Here is an 8,906-nt window from a genome sequence, read left to right on the forward strand (position 1 = left end):
TTTTAGGATGATAGATTTAAAGGTATAAGAGATTTTAAAGGCCATCTTGCCAAACTCTCTCATTTAGTAGATGAGCAAATTGAACTCAAGTAGTTAAATGACATAGTCAGGGTAAAAAATGTAAATAGCAAAGTCAATATATGAAACAAGACCCTCTGCATGCAAATCTGGAATTCTTTTCATTACATAAGTATACTATGTAATAATTAAAATATTTTATAGATATCATTTATTGGCATGACTGTTATAATAATCATAATCTTCTTACATGTCGATGGAACCTGGAAATGTAGTTTGGTGCTCAGAAGCAAGTTAGGACTATATAAATCAGTTTGGGGGTCATACACATAAATGGTAATTGAATTTACAGACATGAGTAAGATTACATAAACATTGATAATATGGGGAGGAAAGAGAAATGAGCCAAGGTCAGATCTTCAGAATATGCACTAGAAAGAAGACATAAAAAGAATGAAATGAAAAAAGAATGAATGGTTAGAGGCAAAAGAGAATAACAAGATACATGAGATGTCTCCAGAGAACAAGCTGTAAAGAGTAGTAGAGGAGGAGGGGGATAATCAATAACATCAAATAGAATAGAAAAGATGAAAATATTGGGTTGACAAAAGTTCATTCAGTTATGCAATTAGAAAGTCACCAGCAACCTTTGAAAGGATGGGTTCATTAGAGTCATAGATGGGAATGGGAAAAAACAAAAAGTTGGTAAGAGATGGAAAAGTGAGAAAATGGGGGCACTGGGTTCTTACACTCTTCCAAGAAATTTAAGTGTAGGTAAAGAGAGAAATATGACAATAGCTAGATGAAAAAGAATGGTTAAGGGATAACTTTTTTATCAGTGAGAGATAAGTATGTAATCATTGTACAAGGTACCATTTTAAGGAGAGAAATAAAAGATGCTTGAGATATAAGGATGATTATGGAAAAGCTTAATGGGAATCATTTAATCAAAAAAGCATCTCTTGAGCATATGTTGACTGCTAAGTACCATGGCTAGACATGGGGGATAACAAAAGTAAAGCAATTCAGCACTTAATGAAAGCTAGCCACTAAACTATTCATCTGGGGATACAAAAAGTAAAGCAAGGACCTATCATTTTAATAAGAATTAGGGCAATGCCAAGACTGGAAGACTTAGTCTTAATGAGGAATAAAGATATCCCCTCTATGACTCTAGGAAATGTTCTGAAAATGAATGATAATAGGAAATGTTTTCAAAAGCAGGGAGTGTTGGTCTAGACTACTGTCACCCCTGACCTCTATTCCTCAGAAACTAGTATATTCCAAACAAATAAATGTAACAACATAAATCTGAAATGGCAATGAGACCACCTTGGAAATGGTTTGTCTGGAGGGCAGATACAGGAGATAGAATCATGGGTTGAAAGAGAGGAAAAGAGAAAAAAGAAGTGGAGTGCAAGGAGAAATGGGAAAATAAGGCAGAAGAAAAAAATAAGGATTTAAGTAAAGTATGAATCTTTTTCTCCTCTGAGCCTCAATTTCCTTTCTTTGTAAAAAGTGGTTAATTATTATTCCTCACATATTTAATAGTAAGGTCCTTTTTAAAATCTTAAAAAATATGAGTATGTAAACACTAATCAAGGAAGAAGGTAAATAGGAATAGAATGAGCAAAGAATGAGTTTAGAGGAGAGCAGTTTTAAAGAGAAGAAATTATGAGGAGAGTATAAGAGATTGGAATAATGGGAAGTTATCCATAGAAAAATGTGGCACAAAACTGGGTTAGTCATTTCCAGATAATCATCAGTAAAAGAGCTGAGGGGAAGAGCTATAAGTGAACAAAAGAGAGAAGTAAAAGAACAAAGGAGAAACTGGATAATCAGGAAATGCAAATACAAATTTCTAGAACTAGGAATATCTCTAGGACTCATCTCCCAGTCTGAGAAAGATTAGATGTAGTGCCTATATTGTACTTGCTAGAATTTCCTGATTTACATGAAAAAGGATTTCTCTTCATTTATGTGTTTTTGGCACTCTAAACAAGTGATTAAATTAATTAAAAGGAATTGGCTTTCCTCAGAGGAGAGAAAGGGTTAAAGAAAAATATTTTGGCAGAGATCACAGCCTGCAAGTAGCCAAGTATGAGCTTTAGATTTGGGGTAGTTGTCAAATCAAAAGGATTGCTGTTTTGAGGTAACACAAGAATCTCTGTGCTATGATATAGGGAGTACTAACCTTCTCATCATGAGATCAGAATTTACTCTGCTCCTTCATAGATTTGCAACTAAAAGAAACCATAGAAGTAATTAAATCCAATTTCCTTATTTAATGGATAAGGAAACTCAGGAGAGGAGATGTTAAGTGGATTACTTAGTGTCACACAGCTACTGTTGGATGCAGGATTCAAATCCAAATCTTGGGACTCTAGATCTATTATTTTATCCCCATATCAGGGCTTCTTACCCATTTATGTCATGGACTATTTTGACAGTCGATTGAAAAATAAGTGTCAATTCTCAGAACAATGTTTTTAGAGTCATAAAATAAAATGCATAGAATTACAAAAAGAATGAATCATACTTATATACTGTTCCCTAAGATTTTTTTCAAAGCAAGTTTATGGATAACAAACCTACACACTGTCTTGCTGTCTTTAGCTGTTAATAGCTGGCTGTTCTCAGATTCCTCACACATAAAGTTGGAAAATCATTCCTTTCCTAATCCCCTAATAAAGCTGATATAAGGAGTAAATGAGAGATGATGAATGCAAAATTGCTTTAACTTTTAAATATTTAACAAAAAATGAATATTGTTAATAGGCATATTTATACTTATATATCTATGATATTCTAATATTCAAAAATATTTTCCTTCAAAATTCCATTTTGGTTACCGAGGACAAATAATACTGTCCTATTTTATACTGGAGGAAATTTAAGCTTGGAGACATTAAGTTATTTGAGCAAGGTCCTCTAGATAGTTTTGACCCAAGATAGAATTCAATATTAGTTCTTTCTCAATCAAATCCAGTCCTCTACTCCTTTTCCTATGCTGCCCACCAGGCTGATCATAGACTGAAATAATAGGGAGATAAAGAAGTTTAAGAATCATAACTTGAAACTTTTTTCTCTGAAAGTCTATTTTGGGTAACCCTCCCCTTAATCTGTTGATTTCTGTTTGCCTTTTTCAGGTCTATCCTAAGGTTTTACTGTAGAATATATTTTTGCCCGTAGAGACCTCAACAATAATATAGAACCTTGAAGAGAGCAAACTCATGTCCCTCTCCAAACTAGTATCATTGACTTACCAGAATCCAGAGATCAATCTACAGATTCTCTTTCTACCTTCCCTAAAACACAATTTGTCAGAAACTATCAGAAGGCTAGCAATTTCACTGCAGTTCTAGAGAGCATCCAGAGCATTGCTTCCCCCTAGGAAGATACCATTGGGGCACTGGGATCTTTGCTCAACCTGGCATTAACTCCATCACTGCCAAACTTAGTAAAAGCCCTATAGGAGCTCTCAAGAATAACAAGAAACAAGAACTTGACTGAGTTTCTGGTTTGACAGGTGAATCTAGACCATATCCAGAGCTATCTTGCTATGAGGCCATGGCACAAAGGTTCTCTCTCCCTGAAGTTCTCCCATCTGCTGAACCTAGACTGAACCCATAGTGAGGAGATTCATTCCAATGTATTTCAGCCCCTGCAATGTGGAAGGGCATGTGCTGGATGCTGAAAAAGATATAAAGACAAACAGCACATAATTCCTGCCCTAGAGGGGTATATGTGCTAATACAGGGTGAGGAACAAAAAATAATGGAGAAAAAAGTTCCTTGAAGTTCAGAAATTTAAAAAATAATAATAATAATAATAATATGAGGCAATTCTAAGTAGGATTTGGAATTTGAAGTGAATTTTTATTATAATTTAAACAGGTAGAAAAAATTCTAAATAAATTATTTTAGTTGAAGCAACTGATGATGTTTATCTTAGAAAAGAAAAAAATAGAAAAGAAGAGAAGGAATCATAATAGGCATCTTTGAATTTTCTGACATTAGGTAAAATTTGCTTTCTAAAAAAATTTCTCCTCATTTTTTCCAGTTTCCTCTTTTTGGGACCAAATGAATAAAGTCTCATCTCTTTTCTACATGTCAGAATTTATTTTTTCTAAGTAAATTAAGTAATTTCCTAATAGTTAGAAATAATCCAAAGTGAAATGAGCAGCTCTGGAATATTGTGGATCCCCCCACTCCCTTCAAGAGCTGTATGACCACTTATCAGGTATACTAACTGAGGTCCCTTCCAACTGGAATTTTGTTATTCTGTCAACATAAGCAAAGAGTGTGACATGGAAAAATGTTTAGGAATTGAGAGTGGTTGATCCAGTTTCTCAAAAGCAGGGAGGGTATGATAAAGAAGTAAATGAAAAAAAGATGATAAATTAACCTGGACCTAGCTACATGGGAAAGGGCCTTGAATTCCAGGCTCAAATGGTTAACTTTATTCTGCAGAGAAATCAATAACTCATTCAAGAGGCAGAATAGAGTTCAGGACTAAAAAAACTGTCAAAATCCTTTAAGTCCCTAAATCTCACTTTAACTTGAAGGAATTCTTTTCTCATGGAGAGGCTTGGATTATTCTATTTGTTACCCTAAGCCTAGATGTAGGGATGCTGAAGGGATATAAAAATGGTTTAGTTGCATTGGCATTAATATTGATTTAATTAATATTAAATTAGTAATAATTAATATTAAATCTCCACTCAGTTTATTTACATGCTGATCTGGTGGTGTCCCAGAGTATGACCTGACCAGATAAAGGCCAGAATAAGATCTGAATAATAAATATGAAAGACCACTTGCCCTGGTGTATAAAGAGATAGAAATACAATAAATATATATGTATATATACAAACACACAAGTATCTGTACCTATATTTAGATTTATCATTATTTATGTAATTATTTGATCCTCCCAACAACTGTTTGATGTATTATTATTATCTTTATAAATATAATTTCATTTGATACTCATAACAACTCTGTATAATAGATGATATTTTTATCCACATTTTATAAATGAGAGAGCTAAGTCCAGCAAAAAGTAAATGACCTGCCTGAGATCATATACCCCATAAATATCTGAGAATGGATTTTAACTTGTTTCCTATGGCTCTATCCTCTAGGCCTCAATGATGCCTCAAAAATATAATAATACATGAAAAGAAAAGAAAATCTGTTGCTCTAACAATACTGGTTGCTAAGTGTGAATGTTAGGAAATCACAATTAGTATGCAGAGAACTGTCTTCCTCTGTTTTCTTAGCTTTGACTAAAGCAGATTTTCCTTGTACACAAGTCCCTTATGGCTTCAGAAAAAAAAGAGAAATTCTCATTTTCAGATCACAAAACCTCTCAAGCTGTCCTCAGGCTTTTGATATTGTTGTTGTTTTTAATACAGGGCCTTCATTCCTCAATAAGTGATAAATTATTAAATATACATATACATTGAAGACATAGTACATTTGTGGAGATGAGTTTTAATTCACATTCATAACAATAAATGTCAGGAAAGTAGTAAAATCTTTACTGTTTCCATAGGATTTTATTGGTGCCAAGTCCCAGGCATTGGTAAAAGAAGTAGAAATGCTATTGAGACTGAGAAGGGAAAAAGGAAATTCTGATTGTAATTCCAAAGTGAAAGGTTTCAATTTTACTGATGAAATGACTGTAGAGGGATAAACAGAATTTAAAATAAAGGTGGTGCTTGTCTTGTATGTCCTGTTCTCTGCTTTGGACCCCATGACTTTAGTGAGCTAAGGTTTACCTCTCCAGGAAGTAGATACCATGAAATGAAGGTAGTTACATAGAACAACAGATGGAGAAATTGACAGGAGGATCTGAGTTTGAATCCTGACTCATATTTTCTAGCTGTGTGATATTGTCACTTAAAAGCTACTAACTTTAGTTTCCTCCTTTTTAAAATGGGGGAGATAATAAAACCTACCTCTGAGGATTTTAGAGAGGATAAAATGAGATAATATTCGTAGTCTTTAGCAAAATTTCAAGTGCTATGTTAACAATAGTTTTATTATCATCTCCTCTTTGTCCTCATGGATTAGGAGCTAGGCTTCCATTTTTAGTCTCAGTACTACCTTGATAAACATTTATTGAATTGATAGGAATTAGTATAGATTTTCAACATCTATTCCATTGGTACAAGCTACTTCTGGGAGAAGAAACTCATACTAAAGGAAATCAACACATTCTCTATAATTTAAAATTTTAGAGATTTTTTTGGAACAAACAAGTAAAATATTTGGAAAGCTTATAGAACTTTTAAGAGTTGCCAGAACCAATTTAACATGTAGTTAGTATTTACCAAAATAAATAAAAAATGAAATAGGATATAGGTAATGTAAACATGTTTTTTTTAATCAATGTTTTTCTAACTCAACCTTCAGCAGGGATAGAAATGAACTCAAGTCTTCTTGGTTGCAAGACTAGCTCTCTATTCATTGTCTCAAGATGCTACTTTCTTAAGATAAGATATCTCTTGTGCCCTTTGTGTAGTAGTTTGACTGCACATAGTATCCCATTGGAGTAGTGGAATCAGATGGGTACTGATTTTAAATAATAGAGCACATAGCTAAAGTTAAGTGAGTAGTGACAAGAATACAAAAATAACTAGACATAGGATGAAAGATAGGAGATTATTAGAAAAAGGGAAGAAAGAGAAGCAGAAGACGGATGTAAGAGCCAAGTTGGAATAGGTAGAAAACAATTAAATCAAGCTACTTCATGGAGAAAATGAAAGAAGACTTCAAGGGAAAAGATGGATATTTGATTAAATTGAGAACTTTTAATCATTTGTCATGAAAAGAACAGAACTAAAGAAGAAATTTGTTCAAATAGAAAACTCAAGAAAAACACAAAATGCCAAAGAGGAAAGTGAAAACAAAAGGAGTTCATTAAAGTGAAATTGCTTATATTTCTACAAAAAAAAGTCTATAAAAATCAGAAAAAAATGAAAAGGAAACAGAAAACTTAAATAACTTCATATTAGAAAAATAAATTAAGCAAACAATCAATGAACACCCTAAGACACAAATCCCTAGGGACCTACGAATACACATATGAATTTTACCAAACATTTAAAGAAAAAATAATTCCAATCCTATATAAACAGTTTGGAAAAAACAGACAAAGAAGGTCTTACCAAATTCCTTTTAGTGAAACAAATATGGTACTGATACTTAAACTAGAAAGTAGAGAAAAATATGTATGTATACACACACACAAATATATAGATATATGCATTTCCTTAATGTATATTGAATAAAACTTTTTTCTATTGACAATCATTTATTTTATTTTTTTTAATTTTAAACATTTATTAATATTCATTTTTAACATGGTTACATGATTCTTGCTCCTACTTTCCCCTTCACCCCCTGCATTCCCCCCACCCATGGGCGACACACATTTCCACTGGTTTTATCATGTGTCCTTGATCAAGACCTATTTCAAAATTGTTGGTAGTTGCATTGGTGTGGTAGTTTCCAGTCCACATCCTCAATCATGTCCACCCCAACCCTTGCGTTCAAGTAGCTGCTTTTCTTATATGTTTCCTCTCCTGCAGTCCTTCCTCTGGATGTGGGTAGCATTCTTTACCATAAATCCCTCAGAATTGTCCTGGGTTTTTTGTATTGCTGCTGGTACAGAGGTCCATTACATTCGATTTTACCATAGTATATCAGTCTCTGTGTACAGTGTTCTTCTGGCTCTGCTCCTTTCACTCTGCATCAGTTCCTGGAGGTCTTCCCAGTTCACCTGGAACTTCTCCAGTTTGTTATTCCTTTTAGCACAATAGTATTCCATCACCAGCATATACCACAATTTGTTCAGCCATTCCCCAATTGAAGGACATCCCCTCAATTTCCAGTTTTTTGCCACCACAAAAAGCACAGCTATAAATATTTTCGTACAAGTCTGTTTATCTATGATCTCTTTGGGGTACAAACCCAACAATGGTATAGCTGGATCAAAGGGCAGGCAGTCTTTTATGACCCTTTGAGCATAGTTCCAAATTGCCAGCCAGAATGGTTGCATCAGTTCACAACTCCACCAGCAATGCAATAATGTCCCGATTTTGCCACATCCCCTCCAGCATTCATTACTCTCCCCTTCTTTCATTTTAGCCAATCTTCTAGGCATGAGGTGATACCTCAGAGTTGTTTTGATTTGCATTTCTCTAATTATTAGAGATTTAGAACACTTTCTCATCTGCTTATTGATACTTTTGATTTCTTTACCTGAAAATTGCCTATCCATGTCTCTTGCCCATTTATCAATTGGGTAATGGCTTGATTTTTTATACAATTGATTTAATTCCTTGTATATTTGAGTAATTAGACCCCTGTCAGAGTTTTTCGTTATAAAGATTTTTTTCCCAATTTGTTGTTTCCCTTCTGATTTTGACTACATTGTTTTTGTTTGTACAAAAGCTTTTTAGCTTGATATAATCAAAACCATTTAATTTACATTTTGTAATTTTCTCTAACTCTTGCTTGGTTTTAAATTCTTTCCTTTCCCAAAGATCTGACAAGTATACTATTCTCTGTTCACTTAATTTATTTATAGTTTCCCTCTTTATATTCAAGTCATTCACCTATTCTGAATGTATCTTGGTGTAGAGTGTGAGATGTTGATCTAAACCTAATCTCTCCCATATTGTTTTCCAAATTTCCCAGCAGTTTTTGTCAAATAGTGGATTCATGTCCCAAAAGTTGGGCTCTTTGGGTTTATCATACACTGTATTGCTGATGTCATTTACCCCAAATCTATTCCACTGATCCTCCTCTCTTTCTCTTAGTCAATATGATATTGTTTTGATGACTGCTGCTTTATAGTATAGTTTAATATCTGGT

The sequence above is a fragment of the Gracilinanus agilis genome, chromosome 3, assembly GCF_016433145.1.
Source record: "Gracilinanus agilis isolate LMUSP501 chromosome 3, AgileGrace, whole genome shotgun sequence".
Lineage (NCBI taxonomy): Eukaryota > Metazoa > Chordata > Mammalia > Didelphimorphia > Didelphidae > Gracilinanus > Gracilinanus agilis.